We start from the raw sequence: 24,113 nt of genomic DNA on the forward strand, positions 1-24,113 counted from the left end.
TCAGAAGCTCTCGCAGGATTGTTTAATTCTAGCATTTCAATTTCTCTATTAGTCACACTATTCCACCTAATCTCCTTCTAATTATTTACAGCAAAAACAGATCAAACCCCTCAAATACAAACTGAATATTTCACCATGTTCTCCCCATATGCCAGTCAGTGCATCACACGCACAGCCGTGCTTTGATTTCCCTGACTTAAGGATCATCCAATTTGCTGCAATGCTGCACAAAATAAATCACAAACCTCTTAACACAACAAAAAAAGGACACTTAATGAGTCAAAGATAATATTGTATTCCCCCAAATTAAGATCAAAGGAATGGAGTCTTTATTAAAAAAAAAAAAAAAAAAGAGAGAGATTTTTAAAGGGCTTGACCCACAGAGCCCAAGCCTGCAAAAAGCCATACATGAACAAAATATAATTATCCCAACCATAAAAATACAGACATTATTAGGATGAAACACAACAGTGCTTTCTAGACAGAACACCAGTGAATGAAAGCAAGAGCGACTCAAAAGATGGATGTGTCAAGGCTGTATCCCCACTTTGAACTTTAGGGTACAACTGTGGGGGCCTGCATGAAGACTTCTAAGCTTAACTACCAGCTTAGATCTGGTCCGCTGCCACCATTCCCAAAGCTAATTCCCTTCCCTGGGAAGCCTTGAGAAACCTTTCACCAATTCCCTGGTGAATACAGATCCAAACCCCTTGGATCTTAAGACAAGGAGAAATTGACCATCCCCCTCCTTTCTCCCACCAACTCCTGGTGAATACAGATCCAACCCCCTTGGATCTAAAACAAGGAAAAATCAATCAGGTTCTTAAAAAGAAGGCTTTTAATTAAAGAAAAAGGTAAAAATCATCTCTGTAAAATCAGTATGGAAAATAATTTTACAGGGTAATCAAACTTAAAGAGCTCAGAGGACTCCCCTCTAGTCTTAGGTTCAAAGTACAGCAAACAACGATAAACACTCTAGTAAAAGGTACATTTACAAGTTGAGAAAACAAAGTAAAACTAAGACGCCTTGCCTGGCTATTTACTTACAAGTTTGAAATAGGAGAGACTTGTTTAGAAAGATGTGGAGAACCTGGATTGATGACTGGTCCCTCTCAGTCCCAAGAGCGAACAACAACCAAAAACAAAGAGCACAAACAAAAGCCTTTCCCCCCGCCCCCAAGATTTGAAAGTATCTTGTCCCCTTATTGGTCCTTTGGGTCAGGTGTCAGCCAGGTTACCCGAGCTTCTTAACCCTTTACAGGTAAAAGGATTTTGGAGTCTCTGGCCAGGAGGGATTTTATAGTACTGTACACAGGAGAGCTGTTACCCTTCCCTTTATAGTTATGACAGGATGAAAGGAAGGAAGGATGAGACAGATAAAAAAAGGAAGATGACAGCTGGATGAGACAACAGGAGGGTCATTTCCTTCTTTATCTGGGCATGTTAACTCCATTGCTCAGACACAAAGAAAGCAACATCTCTACCTCATAAGGGAAACTGTTCTTCACAAAATCCTCTCCAAAGACCCTGTTGTCCATTTAGTGGTATTAAAAAAAGCTTCCAAAAAGTTGCATTGTTTCATGTCACTCTGCAATAGTTCAGCATTTGGGGATTTTTGCACATAGAGTGGTTTGAGTTTTGTTCTGCTCTAGCTATTTCATTACGACCCCAGGATTTATTACATGATAATTCCCAGAGCTCTCATAAATCTGTTTGGTTTTTGGTTTTGGTTTTTTGTCTTATGACTGGTAACAAATTTTCTATATAAAATGTAATCTATTGTATCTCACTTTTGTATAATCAGATCATTAAAATGCATTGCTAATATGTAAATGTGAACTAAACTCATTACCATAATTATGCTAGATAATTATTAAATAAACAAGCATTTTAGAATTTCTGAAGTCTGCTGAGAATGATTTTCCAGGGTGGGAGTGGCTTTAATTATGTGCTCCTTAGTTGTTACGGTGAACCTTTGTGGCAATCCTGCTATGAGATTGGTTTAAAAGCTGCCCCAAAGCTAACTGGCAAGGACCAAAGGTTCATCTACCATGAACACAGCTTACAGCACCTTTCAATCACAGCCCAACTGCCACGCTCCACATGAATTAATATTATTGTTTAATTTATAGACCACCTTTTGCTCTCAAGCTTCCACGTGTTTTACAGATTTAGAAACAATGGGCCAAATTCTGGCTTTCCTGCTGGGAAGTGCCTTGGTGCATCTGTGTGATATGTCTGTAGCTGTTAAACAGAAATGGCTGAAAGAAGGCATGCAGGGGTAGATACAAGCTCAATATTCCCCCAATAGCCCAGGGGGAAGAGAATTGGGGGAAATATACTCAGCAGAGGCATTTACATCTGAATTGTAAAGATGCAACATTGAAAAGGTTTCCCCACAAGCCTGCTGCCTAACAGGTCTTTTCGGTTTCTAATTTCTATAATATTTTCATTGCAGGGAGTTATTTGCTTATATCCCTAAATGAGGGATGCTGTTTAGGCTGTACACTAGATCCTTAGCTGATGTAAGTCAATGTAGCTCCATTGAAACCCATAAAGCTATGCTGATCTACACAAGCTGAGAATCTGGCCCATTGTGTTGAGCAAGGGATAGCCAACTGTGGTCTGTCACAATACGTCTACACTGTAATAAAACACCCACGGCAACACATCAGTTGATGCAGGCTCATGGGGCTCAAACTGCGGGGCTTTAAAATTGCAGTGTAGACATTGGGGCTTGGGCTAGAGCCCAGGCTCTGGGAACCCCCAAGACGCAGGGGCATCCCAGAGCCCAGGCTCCAGCCCAAGCCCGAACATTTACTCTGCAATTTTATAGCCCTACAGCCCAAGCCCCACAAGTCTGAGTCTGCTGACACGGGCCAGCTGCAGGTCTTTTACTGCAGTGTTGACGTACTCAGAGTTCTTCTGTCAGGCCACATCTTTAACAAGGAGGTATGGCATGCCATGACTACAGGCCTCATGTCACAGGACTGGCCCTTTAAGAGAGTCAGATACCAAACCTACCTGTGACAGGCTCCACTGAAGGGAATGAGCCAACGCAGCTCCACCTGGGGAATAGTACACTTGCTAATTAGCTGGAAGGCAGTTAAGTAAGGAGCTCCCAGGACTAATAAAAGAGTTAGGGGAGCTCAGCTGAAAAAAGGCTCCTGAGGAGAAAAGAAGCTCCAAAGGAGGGGAGTTGCTAGGGATCCTGAACTAGGCAAAAGGTGTCCAGGGACGGAAGCCTGGGAGAGACCCTGAAAAACTGTGAAAAGACTGAAAAAGCTCTCCAGGCAGCAAAGAAGGCTGAGCCCTTACAGCAGAAGGAGCTGCTGCTGGAACCTAGAGATTTGTTTGGGGACGTCTACATTTTATTTTGGCTCTGAGGTACAAGTTCTCCTTTCAGAAAGCTTTATTAAAAGGGAGGTATATAACTGTTCAATAGTGTTTGGCTCGTCCTTGTCCAGACTTTTACCTCATGAGGTGGGGGGAAACTGAGGCAGGGTGAAGCAGAGCCACACTCAGCCACAAGGGGCTGCTCAGGAGGTGATGGTGCCCTTTCTACACCCCAATAGCAGTGTGCCATCTTGATCCAAGCAGAAGACTGGAACCTGTCCTCTTTGCAGACCAAAAAGAAGGGTGTCTGCAACCTATGGTAGGTGTGACCTTTGGGCAAATGAATAGCACATTACCATTGAGATCCTGGCAACATTTGGGTGTCCTTGGCTCAGTGTCTTATACAAAGTAAAACCCAGCATACTGAGCTATTCTATTTAACAAGCTACTTCATGTGGGAGACTTAATTAAAGTTTGTCAAAGTGTCAAGAGGTCAATACGATCGATCCAAACAAATTCTTCATAGTGAAAAATAAAAACTAAAGAGGAATTTGATCGATAAATTAGGTATAAAATGAGATTTATGAACCTGTTTAAAATAAAAAATAAACTACACTGAGATGCCCAAAGGGGCCATTGAAGTAGAAAACATCAATGTGGTCAAGAGGTGTTTCAGCCCCGAAAAAAGAAACCGTAGCCATCCAAAGAACTATTGTGTTAAAGTCCCAGAGGCCTTTTGCTGTCACCTAGTTTTTTTGTGAGAAACAGGAACGCAGATTAGCAGTGCACTCCCATCTCCTGGATTGCAGGTTTCATTCTGGAATCCTGTGTTAGAAAATGCCACGCCATTCTGCCTTCTGCACATTTGACCTTTCAGGTATCTTGCATAGGAAAGGGAAGTACAAAGGCAGGGAAGTACAAATTAGATTCAGGCAGGGATGAACATTACCATTTTGGTGAGCTGGAGCTTGTCAAGCTCTTTTAGCCATTAGGTGCGCTTCAGATTGCCTGGCCATGCGATGAAGATTTGACGTGAAATTACACCTCACTATGCATTTATGGGACAGATGGACTGTTTTATTTTAGATGGAGGAAGAAAGATCAGACTTCTATAGGAATGAAAAAAGGATTATTCATGTTCACTGAGAATAGCACTGCCCAGTAGACAGGGGCTGGCTGCTCCTCTCCTTTTTGTATGGATTTTGTGCCCTTCTACACAACCCTTTTCTGATTCTTTAAGGAAAAAATTACAGGAGTAAACATCAATAAATCAAAACACTTGCTTGTAAGGAGGACAAGATGAAGGATAAAAAGAAATTTAACTGATACGAGAAAATTACATACCAGAAAATAAATATAGCCAGAAACTAACCAAAAGGCGCTGGCTTGGACATGTGAGATAACTCTCAAGCTACAATTAAATCCCTATTGATCCTAGGAAATCCTGAATCAAAACTTTCCATATGAAGGAATTTCCAGTGCAGGAAAGTAAGTAAAAAGAGGAAATCAGTGTTTTGTTCAGTAAAGAATACTCAATGCAACATCAGACTTAAAGTCAACCACAAAAATGACAGAGCATAATGCTTTTCATTTCTATAGTTCCTTTCCTCAAAGGATCTCAAAGCACTTTCAAAGTATCGATCATTTAAGTCTCACTAACCTCCTGCGAGTGTACATTTTATGGATGGAGGAAGTGTGGCTTGGAGAGGTTAAAGAACTTGTCCAAGGTAATACAGCAAGTCAGGGGAAGATCAGGGAACAGAACTCAAGTCTCTTGACACCCAGCCCAGTATCCTACCTGTTAAACCATACACCTCTCCCTCCCTTAGGAACAATTGGGTGTAGAACAAATCCAGAACTAAAGAGGAAGAGCGACTGAATGAAAAGGAGTAAGTAGGAAACAGTTTTTCTTAGTCATCTTGCATTTGTTTTCAATTAGACCATCATCTTCCTCTTAAGTCAAGTTACTTCCATCTGTGGGATCTGTGCTGCAGGAAGATCAGGGCACACAGAGATGCAGCTGTAAGGATTAAGCTGCAAGATGAAAGCACCTATTTGCCAGCAACATTACCAAGCTGCAGTCACATTTTTTCAGGATCCTTCCCCATAGTAGTTGCAAGGAAGTAAAAAAATAACAGCTAATATGTCAAAATTAACCCACATGGAGTTTAAATGACAAAACTCTTTATATTCTTTATCATATTTGAACCACATCTAAGGTTTCATCCACTGGGTTCTCTCGCCAGCCACCAAAGCTAGACAGAGAGAGGGCCAGATTCTCTCCCGTTGCACAAGGAGCTGGAATTTGCCTAGCTGAGAATTTCCCCACTGTAGGAAAGTCTCAGCTGGTGTAGAGCTGGCAGAGTGCCCGCACTGCCATCTGGCACTCTGCACCTTCTGCTCTGGCATACAAGGAAAAATGGGAAGGGGGAGGAGCGGAACTCAGCTCTGTACCATCTTGCCAATTCTCAGCTGATGTACAGTGCTTTGGGAGTGACTTCACTGACTCATGCCCTTTACTTCCTGACTTTGATGGATGCTATCTAGTACATCATTGAGGATTGGTATCCCTCCATCCCGTGGTAACTGGGCTTTTGGTGTCCAGTCAGTACATCTGTACAGTACATCTGACTGGACACTGCCAGGTCCCCTTTTCGACTGGCACCTGGCAACCCAACATGGCACCTGGACACAGAAGCCAAAACCCTGACAGGTAGCAATCCCATGTAATATACTTGGACTTTTGTAAGACTTTTTTCTTTTTTGTAAGACTTTTTATAAGACTTGGTACCACATGATGGTTTAATTTAGATACTAGAACCATACAAAAATCAGCATTATATTAATTAAAACTGGATAGCAAAAAGATCTCAAATTGTAATTGTAAGTGGGGAATCTTCTTCAAGTGGGTATGTTTCTAGTGGGGACCTGCCGGGCTCAGTTCTTGGCCATATGCTATTTAACATTGTGTCAATCACTGAAAGTAAACATACAATAATTACTGATAAAGTTTACAAATTACACAAAGATGGGGGAATAATAAATAATGAAAATGATAGGTCCCTGGTACAGAGCAATCTGGATCACTGGGTAAGCTGGGTGCAAGCAAACAATAGTGTTTTAATAGAACCAAATGTAAAGTCATATATCTGGTACTCCTGGGGGAATTCTGCAACAAAAAATTAAAAACTCTATGCACAATATTTTCAAATTCGGCAAAATTCTGCATATTTTATTTGTCAAAACAACACAATATAATCATGCCAATTTCAATTATTTTTGGTCATTTATTTCAAAATGCTTGTCAGCAAGTATGTCTGTAACAATACAGACAACAAAAAGGATTCGGGAAATGTTGTTGGTTTTATTTTGACAAATAGATTCCTTCCTAGGCATATTAATACAGAACTCTGAGTAATAATTCATTTAAACTACAATACAGATCCATATTTCCCGCATGCCTCAGAAGCAGTGCAAAGGCTTGGGGGACAGAGAAGCTGAGAGAGAAGGAAGTAATTGCTGGGAAGAATCTGGGTGTGAACTTGGAGGGTTGTTGGGTATGGATGGGAAAAGTATGGAACAGGGTTTTTGGGGGGTGGGAAAGCATTATTAGGGAGCTTCCCCCATGCAGACTCTGGCTGACCCCCTAGCCTCTCCCATTCAGTCAGGAACATCTGCCCCTGTCCCCATTTGTCCCTGCACCCCCTGTCCACATGTGTCCCTCCACCCCCACTCAGACACCCAATCCCCATGTGGCCCTGCCCACCCTCCCATGTCCCCATGTGTCTCTGTGCCCCCACTCAGCCACCGCCCTGTCCTATGTGGCCCTGAATCCCCTATCCCTGTCCCCATGTGTCTCTGTGCCCCCACTCAGCTACCCCCTGTCTCTATGTGGCCCTGCACCTCCTCTCCCATCCCCCTGTGGCCCTGCTCCCCTCCCCCCTGTGGCCCTGCACCTCCACTCCCATTCAGCCCCTGCCCCAATCTCTCCTCCCTCACTAGCTCTTATAAGACCCTGTCTGGCCCCTCAAAAGCCCCATACTGTCTGTCTCCCCATAGCTCCGTCTCCTGACCTGGCCTGACAGGTACTGTGAAGAAGGCAGGCTCTTTCTCTTCCCTAGCTGTCCAGGAGCTGCTGCTCTGTTTTAGCACCATAGCACCCTCTCATGGGCAAAAGGCAGAACTGCAGCAACTTTATGGCAGAAGCTTTTTTCTGCACAAAAAATAAAAAATATGCACAGCTCATTAATTATTTTTGATACGATCTCCCACAGTATTCTTGCCAGCAAGTTAAAGTAGTATGGGCTGGATGAATGGACTAGAAGGTGGATAGAAAGCTGGCTAGATCATTGGGCTCAACGGTTAGTGATCAATGGCTCCATGTCTAGTTGGCAGCCGGTATCAAGCGGAGTGCCCCAATGGTCGGTCCTGGGCCTATTTTGTTCAATATCTTCATTAATGATCTGAAGGATGGCATGGATTGCACCCTCAGCAAGTTTGCAGATGACACTAAACTGGGAGAAGTGGTAGATACGCTGGAGGATAGGGATAGGATACAGAGGGACCTAGACAAATTAGAGGATTGGGCCAAAAGTAATCTGATGAGGTTCAACAAGGACAAGTACAGAGTCCTGCACTTAGGACAGAAGAATCCCATGCACTTCTACAGACGAGGAACCGAGTGGCTAGGCAACAGTTCTGCAGAAAAGGACCTAGGGGTTACAGTGGACAAGAAGCTGGATATGAGTCAACAGTGTGCCCTTGTTACCAAGAAGGCTAAAGGCATTTTGGGCTGTATAGGTAGGAGCATTGCCAGCAGATCGAGGGACGTGATCATTCCCCTCTATTTGGCATTGGTGAGGCCTCATCTGGAGTACTGTGTCCAGTTTTGGGCCCCACACTACAGGAAGGATGTGGAAAAATTGGAAAGAGTCCAGCAGAGGGCAACGAAAATGATTAGGGGTCTGGAGCACATGATTTATGAGGAGAGGCTGAGGGAACTGGGATTATTTAGTCTGCAGAAGAGAAGAATGAGGGGGGATTTGATAGCTGTTTTCAACTACCTGAAAGGGGGTTCCAAAGAGGATGGATATAGACTGTTCTCAGCCGTAGCAGATGACAGAACAAGGAGTAATGATCTCAAGTTGGAGTGGGGAAGGTTTAGGTTGGATATTAGGAAAAACTTTTTCACTAGGAGGGTGGTGAAGCACTGGAATGGGTTACCTAGGAAGGTGGTAGAATCTCCATCGTTAGAGGTTTTTAAGGCCCAGCTTGACAAAGCCCTAGCTGGGATGATTTAGTTGGGGATTGGTCCTGCTTTGAGCAGGGGGTTGGACTAGATGACCTCCTGAGGTCCCTTCCAACCCTGATATTCTATGATTCTATGATTCTAACATAGGTCATACTTTCAGGGTGGGGGATCTATCCTGGGAAGCAGTGACTCTGAGAAAGATTTGGGAGTCATAGTCAATAATCAGCTGAACATGCACTCCCAGCGTGACACTGTGGCTAAAAGGGCTAAGGCAATCCTTGGATGTATACACAGGTGAATCTTGAATAGGAGTAGGGAGGTTATATTACGTCTTTATGTGGCACGGGGGCAACCACTCCTGGAATACTGTGTCCAGTTCTGCTGTCCACAATTCAAGAAGGAAGTTGATGAAGTGGAGAGGGTTCAGAGAAGAACCATGAGAAGAATTAAAGAATTGCAAACACGCCTTACAGTGATTGAGTTCCTTGAGTCTCTTTATCTTAACAAAGAGAAGGTAAAGGAGATTACAGCCTATAAGTATCTACATGGCAGAGGCAATGCATGGGCCTCCCAGGGGCGGCTCTATGTTTTTTGCCGCCCCAAGCAGGGTAGTCAGGCAGCTTTCGGCGGCATGCCTGCAGGAGGTCCGCTGGTGCCGCGCCATCGGCGTCCCCACCACCGAATTGCTGCCGAAAGCCACCTGCCTGCTGCCCTCACAGTGACCGGCAGGCCGCCCCCCGCGGCTTGCCGCCCCAGGCACGCACTTGCTGTGCTGGTGCCTGGAGCCACCCCTGCTCCACCCCCAGATTTCCCCTTGGCAGCAGCACTCACCGTGTGTCCATGCAGTGTGGGGAGGGAGGAAGCAGCAGAGCAGCTGGCTGTGGGCCTCGCTCCCCTTCCCCCCCCACCCCCCGCTACATGGGGCTGCTGGAGTCCAAGCGGTTCCTGCTGCCTGGTTTGCAGACCACCCTGGGGTGAATGCCCCATGTCTGTTCCCAGGGCTAAGGCCACTCTCCCACTCCTATAGTAGGGGTGCTACCCAGGGGAAACTGCCCCCCTCGCACAGACTGGGTGGCCCACGGAGGTGAGTCGGGGGTGGCGGGGGCACCCCACAGTTTGAAAACCTCTGTTCTAGATCCAGAGGCAACGTGTGGAGTGGTCACATGCCCCCCCCCCGCCCCTCCGAACCTTTAAATTGTGCCCCCACACACATACTGTCAACAGTTACACATTACCTCTGCTGCATGGGGAACAGAAATTTGATAACAGGGGGCTCTTCAGGCTTGAAGACAAAGGTATATCAAGATCCAACGGCTGGAAGTTGAAACTAGACAAATACAGACTAGAAATAATGTGCAAATTTAACAGTGAGGATAATTAACCATTTGAACAACCTACCAATGCCTGTGGTGGATTCTCCATCACAGGAAATTTTAAAATCAAGACTGGATGTTTTTCTAAAAGATCTGCTCTAGTTCAAACAGGAATTAATTCAGAGAAGTTTTATGGCCGGTGTTACACAGGAGATCACCAGATGATCACAATGGTCCTTTCTGGCCTCATAATGAAGGGCTGGTTCCTCTCTTCATGTATGGACAAAATCCATTTTTTTGTATATCCGTTTATTTACCTTACTTCTACCAGCTGTCTGGTAATTTATTCATTGTCGCTATTCTTAACTTCTCAGTTCATTGAAAGTGTAATGGCAATGGAAATAATTAACAGTTTCAGGAGAATAAGCCTTTCTGAAACATGGGCTCCACTTTGTTACTTTTACAAATACAAAATTCACACATGTCCTGGCTTAATTAATTATACACATATGGGACTCAGCAGGGCAGGGAAGTATATATGGTGATTTTATTCACCACTTAACTCAGGCAGCATGAGAAGCTCGAAAGCTGTCCTAGTGTAGGGGAGTGGTTGGGATCAGGAAAGGGGTGAGGTTGGAGCACCTTGTGCCCCACCAATTCCTGGATAGTAAGGCAGTCCCTAGAGGCCTGTTACCATTAGTGGAACTTAGATCAGAACTTAGGTTGCTCTAAATTATGCCAAGGGCCATATCAGGCCCCAAGCAAGCCCCGTGACTGAGATAGCAGAAAACCCCATGATTGTGACAGCAGAATTGATGTTGTAGTGCCACCTTCTCCCCACAACCCCACCAACTCAGGTCCTATGTCAAGCCAAAGACTCAAGGATCCGGTCCTTTATTATTCCGAGTCAGAGAACATGTGGACCCTCTCTACTGGAATGAAACCTTGCTAGCTGAAAATGCTAAGTTTTGTACAGCTTCAGTGAAGTTTCAAACCGTTCATATCTCTGAGTAATTCTCTGCCACTCCAGTAATGCAGCCTTCCCAGACTCATGGCATAAAGCTTTTATACCATGCAATTGTTAGCCACTTGGCTGTTAAACGTACATCAGTCAAAATGCTTCTCTGGTGCTCTCCCAATCCAATTCCAGCTATGTCAAACAATGTCCCATTGCGATTCCAGTGGAACAGCAGTTCATGGTTGCTGGAGAGACAATCAGCAGCATAGCAGATAACGACATTAAATTGTGTCAAGTATCAGAGGGGTAGCCGTGTTAGTCTGAATCTGTAAAAAGCAACAGAGGGTCCTGCGGCACCTTTAAGACTAACAGATATCCACCTTTCTGTTAGTCTTAAAGGTGCCACAGGACCCTCTATTAAATTGTGTGACACACAAGTTAAAGATGTCAGTATGCCTTTTAACACCACAAACTTCTTTTTCATGCAAACATCCAGTGTAATTAAGAAGAGCAATTAAGAAAGAAAAAACACAAAATTTCTCATGCTCAGGTAAAACAGCCTCTTGGCAGAATCTCTTCTAGAATTTTGCATGAATCATTAGCAGATTTTTAAATGGCCTTCCAGAGAAAGACGAATCTAACCAAACTGCTACAGTGATAGTCTGTATAGTTTGCGTAATAGCAATAACTAGAGAGGCTCAAGGCTAGGAAAGGCTAACAGCTTCCCAGTACTGAATGTTCACAAAGGGAGAGGCATGGCTACAAATAGGAATAAAGTATGTGCAACTGAGTAAGGCAGACAAGGAAAGGGAAAAGGCTCACAACAGACATAGATATCCACAGTTAATCATAACCACCACAGCTATTGACTTCCATGCTGCCTTTAAGGAGACATTTATTACAAGAATCAATAGTTAAAAATTTAGAAAAAAAAACATGTTTCCAGTAAGCACTCTAGAAATAATTGCCCTTCGCTGTTCATTTGTTTTAATTATTTAAATTCAAATACAATCTGAATACACAATTTCAGTATCGACTTTGCTCTTCTAAACACACAATTTAAAAATTAAAAAAAGACTGAGAACTGTATTCTGTTTTCAGTTGAATCAGATCAGTTGACCCCACTGAGGTGCCACAAGTACTCCAGTTCTTTTTATGGATTTGCTCTGGGTTTATTCCAGTATTATCACCCAGTACCTTTTGGCTGCATCTTTCAAAAGCGCCCAAGAAATTAGACATCCAAATCATGGACTTTCAAAAGGAAGTTTGGCATTTAACTCTTTTAGACCTCTTTGAAAATTCCAGACTTTATTTCCAATGATGTTTACCACTGGAAACATGGGGCACTTGTTGCTACTAACAAGTTCTCTTTTCAATAGTCCCAGATAGTCATTCATTTGCATATTGTATGTTGATCATTTTCTATCTCCAATTCTCAAGCCAACCAATCACTTACACATTTGTTTAGACTCTAAGTTTCATGAAGCTCTTTAAGGTCAATTGGTTCCTGGTTTCAAAATTATAGTTATCTTAATCATCTTGCTTTGGCTGGAAATTTTTCCCTACAGTTAGGTAAGAGAGATGTGAATCACAGCATTTATTATCAAGTCTACAAGCCTTAAACCCTGCTTTCTGGAAAATATATTTTAAATTATTTTATTGTGATCTCAAAAGTGGTTGTAAATCAAAAATATTTTGCATACTTGTGTTTTTGTTTAGCAACACTAATTAAAAAAAAGAATGTGTCTGTGTTTTTATTAATATGGAGTATGGGCAGAAGTTGTTCCTTTCAGGGTAACATTTTAGTAGCCCTTTGGAGGCCTCTTACATTCAGGTGGCACCTGGCACAATTCTAACACAGGAAGTGATATTACTTGATGAATTTCATCAAATGTACATGACCCACCTTCTCTTACAAATGCTTTTAGCCACATCTAATTCACTGTGCTTTGCACTTTGGATAAAACATTAGCAACACTTTCTGCTGCAGTTATTATTTAAATACATAGTTGGAAAGCACCATAGAGCTTTTCCAGTTCTGATCACCATTCCAGATAAGAAACAGAAATTCAGGAGCATGTTATTTAATATGCTTCTAAGGTCAGGCTGTTGAGGCTTATCTAGGAATGTTCATCTTTTCTTTCAGGGTAAAGAGGCAATGTCTGAATTTTTGTTTGTAAAAGAGGATAATATAACAATTCGTGCCTCTGTATAACAGTGGATCCAACAACAGATGTTGCTGCTGCCGAAACTAATGCAAATCATCCCTGGTTCAAGACTATCAAAACATGTGCTATACGTCATCATAGCCACTAATAAGGACAAATCCTATAGAATGTAATAAAGAGTGACAACCTTTCAAAACCAACCTACAGAATTCTACAGCAGGGTCCAGGGACATATTATGGCTTAAAAATTTTAGAGAACCAACTCTATTGTTTTTTAGACTAATTTCTATAGAATCCTATTTAGACTTAATTCAGCATGGCACTTATGCAGTTCCTCAAAATTAGGTATGTGAGTTATCCCATCCCTAGTCAGCACTTCAGTATGCGCTTAACTTTAAGCACATGCTTAAATCCTACTGATGTCAAAGGGAGTCAGCTGCAGGCTTGGGCCCTTAGATTGCACGTTTTGGGGCATGAGACCATCTCTCTCTCTATTCTGCACAGCACCTAGAATATTTTTATACTGATATAATTTAACAATACATTAGCCTAGCAGTTTAAGTCTTTTCATAGTGTGAAGCACATATTAGCAGAGAGAAGTGGGCCACCTTCCTGTTCCATTCATGATCACAGCATCTCTGTGGCAACCACAGCAATTGCTGACACGGAAATACAATGTTGGGAAAGTATTTAGAGTATTTGTATCTGTCTTTTATTGTAGTTAATAGGGGAAAACGAGAAAGAGGCCCAGCACCATGTGGTCAGCTTGCTGTTTTCAGATTTGGCCCATGGACCACACGTCTGCACTCTCACCGTGTACTTGGTTATTACTTGATCTTGAATCCAACCATTGTCATCACTGACTTACTTTACATTTGCACTATGTCTGTTTCTATATAGACCCCAGTCACAAAAGGTAGATCTGGGCTCAGGTTCAACTTGTATAACTCCTGAGATTTGAGGGTTCTGCTTCACTCCACTACAAAAATAGTCCCTGACTGAGGCAGATGGATACTGCTACAAACCATTTTTTTAAATTCTCCCGAAGACTGGCAGGAATGTTCAGGTTCCAGATCTGCCTATTATATAGTAGAGATGCTCTTATCATGAAACTCAGATCTGAGTTCTGGTTGGGCTCATCTAACATTTATGTTGTTTTCAAAGCCTTTTTTCCCCCCTCTTTTTTTTTTTTTTTTTTTTTTTTTTTTGATAATTTGCATGCACACACACACTGCAAAGTAAGGCAGTGTTGGCACAGATTAGGGTTCAAGATGAATTTGTAGCAAAACAATGCCCTAGCCAAGTCCATTACTAAAACATATGTGCCTGTGAACACCTAGCTCTCTGACATGCTGGTTGTTAGTGTTCTTTTCCCCACATTTCAGCTTGCTTGTGTGTATTTGTCTGTGAAGAACTCGAGTATGACCTCCAGGGCAGGAGGACATATTGAGTGAAGAAAGCTGTTAGCAAATCAATCCTAAAGTGATTTATTTCCAAGTGGCAGATACCAAGCAGGCAGTATATATTTATCATTTGGACAAGGCCCTAATAAAGATAAATTCAGAGATTGAGTCCCTCTAAGAACGAGCTTCAGCAACAGACATACGCCAAAGCATACTTCACTGCTAATTAGTCAGTCACATATGCTTTCAACAGGGTGTAGTTAAGTGATTGAATATGGATGATGTGTGTTTTCAGCTCATTCTCTCAAATCAAGCCAAAAAGTGGCAGGAATCCTTCTAAAACCATTCTCTCAGAGTCCATAATTAATGTTCCCTTATTACCTAAGTATCTCTCTGTGTTATTAAATTGCACAGACAAAATTGAATCCTGCTAGTGGTCAAGAGTGAATGAAAAACTTGGCGCTAAACTTGTAAATGTTTTTTTTTCTTTGGCATTTGAGTGCTATATAACATGAGAGGTAAAAAGGTATGCAGAATATAGTTTCCTGTTGTTCCAAGAACAGACAAGATTTTCTTTTGTCTATCATATAACCACCTATTATTTATTTTAAGATATACTATAGAAGATCCCAATTCCTCCCAAATCAATCTGGAGTCCAACCCTATATTCCTTGTATACCCACAACTCTCTTTAAAGTCAATGTGTACAAGGACTGCAGTAAATAGGCTGAAATTTTCAAAGCTATCTAGGGGATTTAGATACATGTAATCCATCAACATTAATGGAAGGTAAATCCTCTAGGCTGCTTTGTAAACCTCCATCACTATTCTGGATCTAGATTCAGTGGTAAAATCTCCCACTCTTAGTCCATGACATAGCATTTTATCTTGTAATAGCGGTAGAGTTGCCACAGAATAACAAACTCTCCATGTGTGTGCATGTTAGCATTGTATAACATTAAAAGCAACCAGAATATCTATTTGGGACTAAAGTGAAGTCAAAGAGTCAGACCCCGGATGCAGTGTATAGCCCTAAGCCACAAAGTAGCCAGCCCACAGCATCCACATACACACTCTGGACCAGATTCAATGCTATAAATCACATGTGAATGCACTGAAGTCAATAGAATTTTGCTGGTGTAAAATCTAGTCTAGGTGAGAGGAAAATCAGTCCCAAGAGCTGGAAGGGGAAGTCTGACCAGTGAATTCTCATAGCCATGGACCCACTGATCTATTCCCTGCCCTCATATCCAGCCTCTCCTTTTGGTGGCAAATTTCAAGGTTTTGACATTTGGTTTCATCCCACTTTAGAACAAAGCCAACACTTCTCAAAGTGGATTGAAACCTGAGCTTTTTGATCCAGAAGGCAAGGGGTGGGATTAGGACACTGGCTTTCATACCAGATGACTCTGAATCAGGCAGAACAGGGACTTGAACCTGGATCTCCCCCAGGCCAGTGCCCTAACCACCAAGCTGTACAGAGACTCTCCCTCTTGTACCTTCCCTCTGACCACCACCACAAACCGATACAGCTCCACAAAAGGTTTTGACTTCAGCCCGCTGAAAAAGATTCCAATTGGCTCTCCTCTGGACCACACTGTCTCTTGATACCATACCACCTCCTCAGCCTCCATGGCCATCCATTCTGGCAAAGTAGAAGCAGGATTGGCTTCAAATAAAACATAATTTTCAAAAATAAAGGGATTTTAAAAATAGATGTTATTTTTAAAAATATCTTATTAAACAAAAGAGCATCGAGTTGGGTATTGAGCAGCCAGATCATTCTGTGGCTAATTTTAAAATTCTAATGGCAATACCTGAGGTACTGGTGCAGATGTGGTCCCCGATTCTCAGTGTTACTCCTTCCATCCCACAAACTGAAAAATACAGCAGAAAATTCACAAAGTGAGACACCGGCAAATGTTGTTTACACCGAGAGCCATGAAATTGCTTTAAAAAAGAGCCATGAAATTGCCTTTTTTTTTTTTTTTTTTTTTTAAGAGCCATAAAAATTGCTTTAAATGTTTTTTAACATGATGAATTTTGGATACAAGTGCAGGTTGTGCAGATAAATAGCCTTTCTCCAGGTGATTGGCTGGTGGATTCCTCCATGCCCAGAGAAACTCACATTTTGCTAAGCCTTTTAGCACATCTCTGGATATGACAAGTGATAATGGCCCTCATCAATCTTGTTGTGTTATGGCACTTCCCTTCACATGAAAAAGAGACAGAAGAGACCAAGGAAACCTCAAAGGGAAGTGGCTTACTGTGTGTCCTGTTAAACTTGAAGCAAATACTCTAATGGGAAAAAGCAGACAAAGGAAAAGCAGAAAGGACGAGCTTTCCTGAAATGAAACAGACAAACCGAGAATCTATCAACTGACCCTTTCCACATAATTGCAAAACCACACAGACACACAAAACAGTTATATTAAAAAAGATCTTAGGATTAACAGCCCAGTCCTGTTCCCATGTACATAGTACACTGACTTCAGAGGGACTACACGAAGGAGTAAGGGATGCTAAAGCAGGGTCTAAGGCTATGTCTACACTGGCACTTTTATCGGCAAAACTTTTGTTGTTCGAGGGGTTCAAAAAACACACCCCTGACCGACAAAAGTTTCACCGACAAAAGTGCCTGTGTGGACAGTGCTATGTGGGTGGGAGACGCTCTCCTGCTGACATAGCTACTGCCACTTGTTGGGTTGGGGGTGGTTTAATTATGCCAGTGGGAGAGTTCTCTCCCACCAGCATAGAGCGGCTACACAGGCGATCTTACAGCAGCGTAGCTGCAGCGGTACAGCTGTGCCACTGTAGTGTCTGTAGTGTAGACATAGCCTAAGAGTGCTACGGTAAGTAGAAGTGGTAGATTGTTGAGGACTCTCATTCTTTTCTATGGAACAAATTTCTACCTAGAGTCTGGCTCTGCATCCCGGAAATATAATATCAGGCCTCTAATATGATGGGCAATTTTCAGGATGAGGGGTCAGCTCTCATTGGCCTTGTCATCTTTAGGGGGCGGGGAAGGTATGTTCTTAACCCAATTTAGCTAATTTGAGTTAATTATCTCAAGGTAAAATCCTTGTATAGACAAGGCAGTGTGCAGTTTTTGCATAAATTAGCAGGTTGAGTTAAAGAGTCATTCCCCCATAGGCTGTATTTTACCCCCTAATTCACACAAAAACTACACACTGCATTGTCTTCACTGGGATTTGTCTTGAGTTTGATAACTAGAGTTAAGAACACACCTATATTCATAGTGAAGACACGCAACCACTAAGGTGCAAGAGTCCCATAAATCACTTTTAATTTACTCCCAACTCTACAGTAAAGCTTAATGTTTTTGACATGTGGTGTCAAAATGTGAGTGTTTGAAAAGTTTAATATTTGATCAAGAATATTTTTAATAGAACAGATATGACCCTTCACCTGAAATTCAAACGGAAGGTGAGCATTTTGGGGGACTGGAAAGGTTCCAAGATTATTTTTTAAATGTGTTTGTTTGCACCTCTGAACCTTCTGGTTCTGGGAACAAAAATGCTAATTTTTTGAGAGCTCACGAGACTTCTCATCCGATGTCTGAACCAAAGAAGTTCAGCCATGCTTGTGCATGAGCATGGGCAGTGAACTTCAAAGCTTTCTGAGGTTCACTCATAATGAACAATCATTCCTGGAAAACTGTGACTCCTTTAACTTGTTCTAGAAGATATGCTAGCTTTTAGTACCAGTTTGTTTTTCATGAGTCAAGACACTGAAGATGAAATATCACCCAAAAGGAATTTAGTCTCTCTTCCTCAGAGGTAGTTTGAAATTTCAGAGGATAGATTTTTTTAATTGACAAAGAAAGATAAGACGTGTTGTATTTTGATACCAACACAGAAACCAATTAGAGTATATGAATGTAATAAAAACAGATTTTTTAAGAAAGGGTAACTGTTACAGAAATTCACTGGAAGACACAAAAGCAGATCATGAACTATTTAACTGTTTATACATGCAAAGGACACTTACAAACATAACAGTCACTATTAACAAGTCAGTATTTGCCACGAGTTACAACATAACAGTGCCCAAAATACCAGTTTCCCCCCATACTTGTTTCCTGTCTACACTATGGAAATCTACCCCAGTGTAGCTACACTGTTGTAGCAGTTTATTTTGGCATGTGACCTAATTAAGTCAAATGCCTGCATTATAGGTTTGTACCAATGTGTTCATGTTGACAAGGCCAGTTTGAAAGAGACATTTTAGATAGCATCATATGATAATTGTTGGCAAGTGCTGACTTTTTAATGGTAACCACTTTAGAAATCAGGCAGCAACCCATCAACTGCAGGTACCATAGAGAGAATAAATTGCTATCTGTCCCTGATGCTCATTCTCAGGAGATATGCTGTATCATGTCATTCAACTTGCTGATCTCTTCAGACAGGCTACTTCAGTGATGAAATTTTAGTGCCAGAAATACTGATTCACTGGTAAGGAAACATGATTTCTCTGCATTGATATTTCAGTATGCTGAACACATAGGGATACGGGTAGACACAAGTTGCAGGCATTTTCTAATTAATTAACCCACCCATCTCCTCTTTCAGCTATATCTGTATACATCAGTACTGACATTAAATAGTCTGTTAACTTCATCAGAAGTATTTCCTTCCCCTGAATTTCCCAAGGGCTGTATCAATACCTGCTTCCCCTAAATAACAGTGGCAGTCTGATGTAAAGTAGGTATCAACTGACTAACCTGTTCAGCATATCTTCAGTGCAGATAACAGTCAAAATGCTTATTTAAAAGGTCAGAGATCCTTCCAACTGACAAGGCACCCAGTCCAGGTGCCATCCCAAAGTGTTAATGGAAGTGGTGACAGAAATTGAAAAACCTGTAGGAGACATTTTGACAAGCTCAGCTGAGCAGAGATCCCTGAAGGCAGGGGAATGACTGAAACAACACATTATTTTAAAAAGACACACAGGGAAACACACACACAGAGCCAAACACTTATAGATCAGAACTCAGGAGTATCTCGAGCTTTATTTTCAGAGTTCAAACCAAAGGAACACTTTAAAAAGCAAAGCTTGTTCAATTAGCTAAGCTGGTTTCAAGAAAACACAAATCTCTTTTTTTGCCTCCCCACTATTCCCTTTCAAAGTACATCTCTGCTTTCTCAGTAGAGGGGCACTGGGCTTGGGATCAGACTATGTGAAAAGGAGCAGAAATAAAGCAAACATCCTCACTCAGAATATTGACAGTTCAAGCTGTCAGAGGCTGGGGGTCCTTTGCCTATATACTGTTCTATACAGAATGTCCTGCAAATACTCAGCTGGAGAAAATTCCCTGACTTAAAATCAATACTAAACTAAAACTTTTCATCCTGCCAATAACTGTTGCTTGCATGCAAAGCTACTGCATTTTCTTTTGCAGTGAGAAAAACTAAGCAGAATTGTCCTTGTATCAGCAAGAAAACAAAGAACTCATATGTCTGCTCTTGTACTGGTTAAGGTGGTGGCCATACGTCTTGTGACTGAATCTTGAGAGCTGTGGTAGTTCATTCGGAGCAGTAACGTTAATGCCTTAGTGAGCTGCAAATCCCTAGATCTTGGCTCACTGCATATATTACATATACTGTACTCACTATGTTGTATACGCACTTACAATTCCTCATGTCTGTGTATACTATCTGCAGTCCCCCTAAAAGGTATTACCTTTACTGAAATAAGTAACTACTATGCTGTTAGAGACACAGGTTTGAAGCTATGATAAGACTATAGACATCAGTCTAATGCCAAATTATTGAGAGAACCTGTTTTGTTCAAATAAAGAGATGGAAATTTTACTGCCTATCCAAATGTCTTGAGTTTAAAATGGGCTAAAAATCATGGGCTCAACCTTGCTCCCAGTAAATTCCATGGCAGAACTTCCACCCATCTGCATAGACATAAGATGGGGCACCCTTCTGAGAAGAGGGATGTTACTGAGATTTTGAGCACGTGCAGTCACCACTCAATGTATTTAATTACTTCCCCACGTCCTCTTGAGCCACAATAGAACCAGCAACCGAAGGCACATGTAAAAATGAAAGAAAGATGCTACCCAGGTACTTCCCGGAACTCAAGATGGGACTGTTCTACTTTTGTTCTAAAAAAGTAGATTCATGGAGCAGAGTTCTGATTTTATCCATAACTATTCCCCCTTTCCTACCTGTAAGTAACTGCTAATTGCCAAAAACTGAGTTGTGTCATACCAAGGGCGTCTTATGTACAAGGAAAAATAACAGGAGTACTTGTGGCACCTTAGAGACACAAGTACTCCTGTTATTTTTGCGGATACAGACTAACACGGCTGCTACTCTGAAACCTGTCATTATGTACAAGGATCATCTCCATGAAGTTTGGCTTGTGTTTCAGGCAGCTACTTTCCATCGAGGTCCCTGCAATTCCCCTTTTCTTCAGTGGTATTATAGCCGCTTAGTTCCTCTTCTAAATGCTTCAGGTCAAATCTGGCATGGACATACACTCCATACAGACCCATCAAAGCCAGCTGATGATTACATTTAAAAGAAAACAACAAAACAAACCCTAAATGCTATATATGTTCAAACGCACCATCAGACCAGTGAGCTCCAGGGAATAATTGCAATTTGTCCTCTGTCACATTTTTACCTGAGCATGTGGTTGGTTGGCTGCACACTTGGCTGTACCATAGGTGGCATTCGATCCCTTTTGCTTGAAGGTTAGATTGATATCTTTTGTTCCCATGGGGCTGCAGGAACTTTTTAGACACATTTTCTTCCCAGTCTTTACATGGCTTCTGCCTGCTTGTATAATTATGCCAGCAGCACTTGTGCTGTTTAATCCCTTCCTGAAATATACTGAAAACGAATGTAGAAATAAAAGGATGCCTCTGGGTGAACAAAGCAGCAGAGAGTGTCAGCTAGTGTTCCTATGTTTGTGTTTTATTATAGCCCTATGTATTAATGACAGACCAGTGCACTATACTGGTGGAATTGGGAATTTGAGAGCCACTGAACACCGAGTTCTCAGTGAATCACAATGTCCCAAATACCTGTGCTAAATAACTTTGTGCTGATGCACCAGGGAAATGCACAGAACATTTCCAGCATCCCTCACAACTTCTCGTTTATTGCCTGTGAGGGTGCATTTTTGTCTGCAGCATAAATTATATAAGGACAGTTGTTTGGAACTTTAAAATGGCCAGCATCAGACTGGAGAACAAAGCCCAGTCTGGAAACAATGCGGGGTGACCTCTGAAGAGGAACCGGACAGTAGTCGCTCATGCTAAAGCTACTGACCACTGTCAGTAGGCCACAGGGTGAATCAATTGTCTTCTTCTCTCTCATATGGAAAGAGGTTAGAACTGCTGCTGCTCCCGTGTCATGTTGTGATTCTCAAGTAGGACCAGATGCCTCTGTGCATGGGCCACCACATGTGCTGGTTTCCTGCCCTTTGTGTTTGAATTTAGTATGATCTCTCAGACCACATGCCATAAATCAATGTATGTAAATCGGGCAGGTGAGACTTACCTCTACCCCCTCCTCCCCCGCACACACCAATGCCCACCACCTTTGTCTTTTGGCCTCTCTTCTCCAGCAATGGGGACTACCAACTTCCATTTGGGAATCTACGCTTTCTTGGGCACTGAGTTCCTACTAGCCAGGACTTGAATCCACAAATCAGCTGAGGCCAATCTGAGCTTGAACGTACCTATTTATTGTCTGTAAATGTATAGTAGGGTTCTCCTTGCTGACAAATGTATGGGGCTATTTTTTATCTCATTTAACACCAGAATAAAACAGAAGTAACTCTACTGAAGCCAGTGGAGTTACAGGGTTTAATTCCCCATTGCCTTGCACCTTGTACAGTGATTTAAACCTGTGCAATGTGAGTTGCACTCGCAAGAAAAATTTCTTACTTTCTTGCACAAGCAGGTGGGATTTCACACTAATGACTGCCCAGAGTGCAGGCAATGGGGAGTCAGGCCCAGAATGTGGAAAACCAGTGTGAGATCAGAATCAAGCAGTTTCTTTATTTCTGCTTTCATATGCAGTGCCTTTGACCAAAGGTTCTTAAACTGTGGTCCAAGCTCCATTCAGGTGGTCCGCGGATAGTTCCCTCTAAGGTGTACACCTGGGTGGCCGCACACGAGAGAATGAAGGGCCACGCACCTAATTAGTGGAGCTGTGCAGGCAGGGGCTTCCGCGGCAGGGGAGAGAGGGCACATCCATCGCATTAGAAAGGTAAGACTACTGATATTAAAATGTGAGTTGTGTGTTTTTATTTGTAGAACACAAAAACCTTAATTATTATTAAGGGTTTTTTTTATATAGCGCTTTTATCCAAAGCGCTTTACAATAGTTAGCTAACGGTACAAGCAACATTTGGAAAGATCATTAAGTGGTCTGCCGAGACCCTCATCAATTTTCAAGTGGTACACGGGGAAAAAAAGTTTGAGAACCACTACCTTAGACCACTGGACAAGATAAGGGCTTTTGTATCTTTTACTGAAATTATTAAATTATCAAAGAAAACTATGTATGGATTGGATTCATGGAGGGGAGAGAATTAGATACATTCACATGCAGGATCTCCTGACCATTTTAAAGCATGGTGCATTGATCAAAGATACATTGGCACATTTGTTAGATGTTTAGTTAATTTCTGCTAGTGACTGTAGAAATGTTTAAGCCAGTGTTTCCCAAACTTGGGACACCGCTTGTGTAGGGAAAGCCCCTGGCGGGCCGGGACGGTTTGTTTACCTGCTGCGTCCGCAGGTCCGGCCGATTGCGGCTCCCACTGGCCGCGGTTCGCTGCTCCAGGCCAACGGGAGCTGCTGGAAGCGGCGGCCAGTACGTCCCTCGGCCCGCACTGCTTCCAGCAGCTCCCATTGGCCTGGAGCAGCGAACCGCGGCCAGTGGGAGCCGCAATCGGCCGGACCTGCGGACGCAGCAGGTAAACAAACCGGCCCACCAGGGGCTTTCCCTACACAAGCGGTGTCCCAGGCAACATACAGTTTTCATTGATTTCAATGGGAGTTGCACAGATGTATCAGTGGATCTCCTCCAAAAGCCCATATCATGATCGGGAGCCCATTGTGCAGGGCGCTGTACAAAAAAAGACACAAAACACACAGGGGTGGGGATTAAGGATACAACATGCAAGAAAGAAGAAATGGCCCAGCTTCGTTAGTTGCAATTAGTATATGTTTCTTTATCAGGATTGAGGGCAGGAAAAAAGGGAGTTGGGAAAGGAAAGGAGAACTGCAATAGTCACAACTTGTCACCTGCCTGGCCATGATGTTAATATGCACCACAGAGCAGAGGTGAGTGTGAAGGAAGGATTTGAAGATAGATAAGATAATAGTTGTTTGGATAGCTCCAACTCATAAAATCACAGGCCATGGTAGTAGGGTAGCGAGCATGAACACAGAGCCCACTCCTGAAGTCTTTGAGCTAAATATTACCAAATGCATATGGTATTTTAGTGCAGGACTCAGTGGGTGTCAGAGCTAGATCACCAGATAAGCTTGCCTTAAAACTCTTTTCCCTGTCATTCAATTTATTTCAAGTGGATTATTCCTGGAAACTGGTATCTGAGATATGGTTCGAAGAGAGGGTCAGATGCCTCTGGCATTCATATGGGACGCTAAGCGCAATCCCTGAACAC

At 42.4% G+C, this 24,113-nt stretch overlaps 2 long non-coding RNA genes across 2 annotated transcripts; both read right to left on the reverse strand.

Annotated features, from left to right (window-relative positions):
* Positions 1–16,018: 16,018 nt before the first annotated feature.
* Positions 16,019–19,301, reverse strand: LOC135883279 (uncharacterized). The gene is made up of 3 exons (XR_010561651.1): positions 19,177–19,301; positions 16,247–16,306; positions 16,019–16,098 (listed from the first exon to the last, which is right to left on the reverse strand). It is a non-coding gene; the product is annotated as an uncharacterized LOC135883279 (long non-coding RNA).
* A 1,498-nt stretch (positions 19,302–20,799) lies between these two features.
* Positions 20,800–23,544, reverse strand: LOC135883243 (uncharacterized). Its single transcript, XR_010561650.1, has 3 exons — positions 23,459–23,544; positions 21,093–21,301; positions 20,800–20,970 (listed from the first exon to the last, which is right to left on the reverse strand). It is a non-coding gene; the product is annotated as an uncharacterized LOC135883243 (long non-coding RNA).
* Between the last annotated feature and the right edge of the window lie 569 nt (positions 23,545–24,113).

Source organism: Emys orbicularis, chromosome 9 (assembly GCF_028017835.1).
Source record: "Emys orbicularis isolate rEmyOrb1 chromosome 9, rEmyOrb1.hap1, whole genome shotgun sequence".
Lineage (NCBI taxonomy): Eukaryota > Metazoa > Chordata > Testudines > Emydidae > Emys > Emys orbicularis.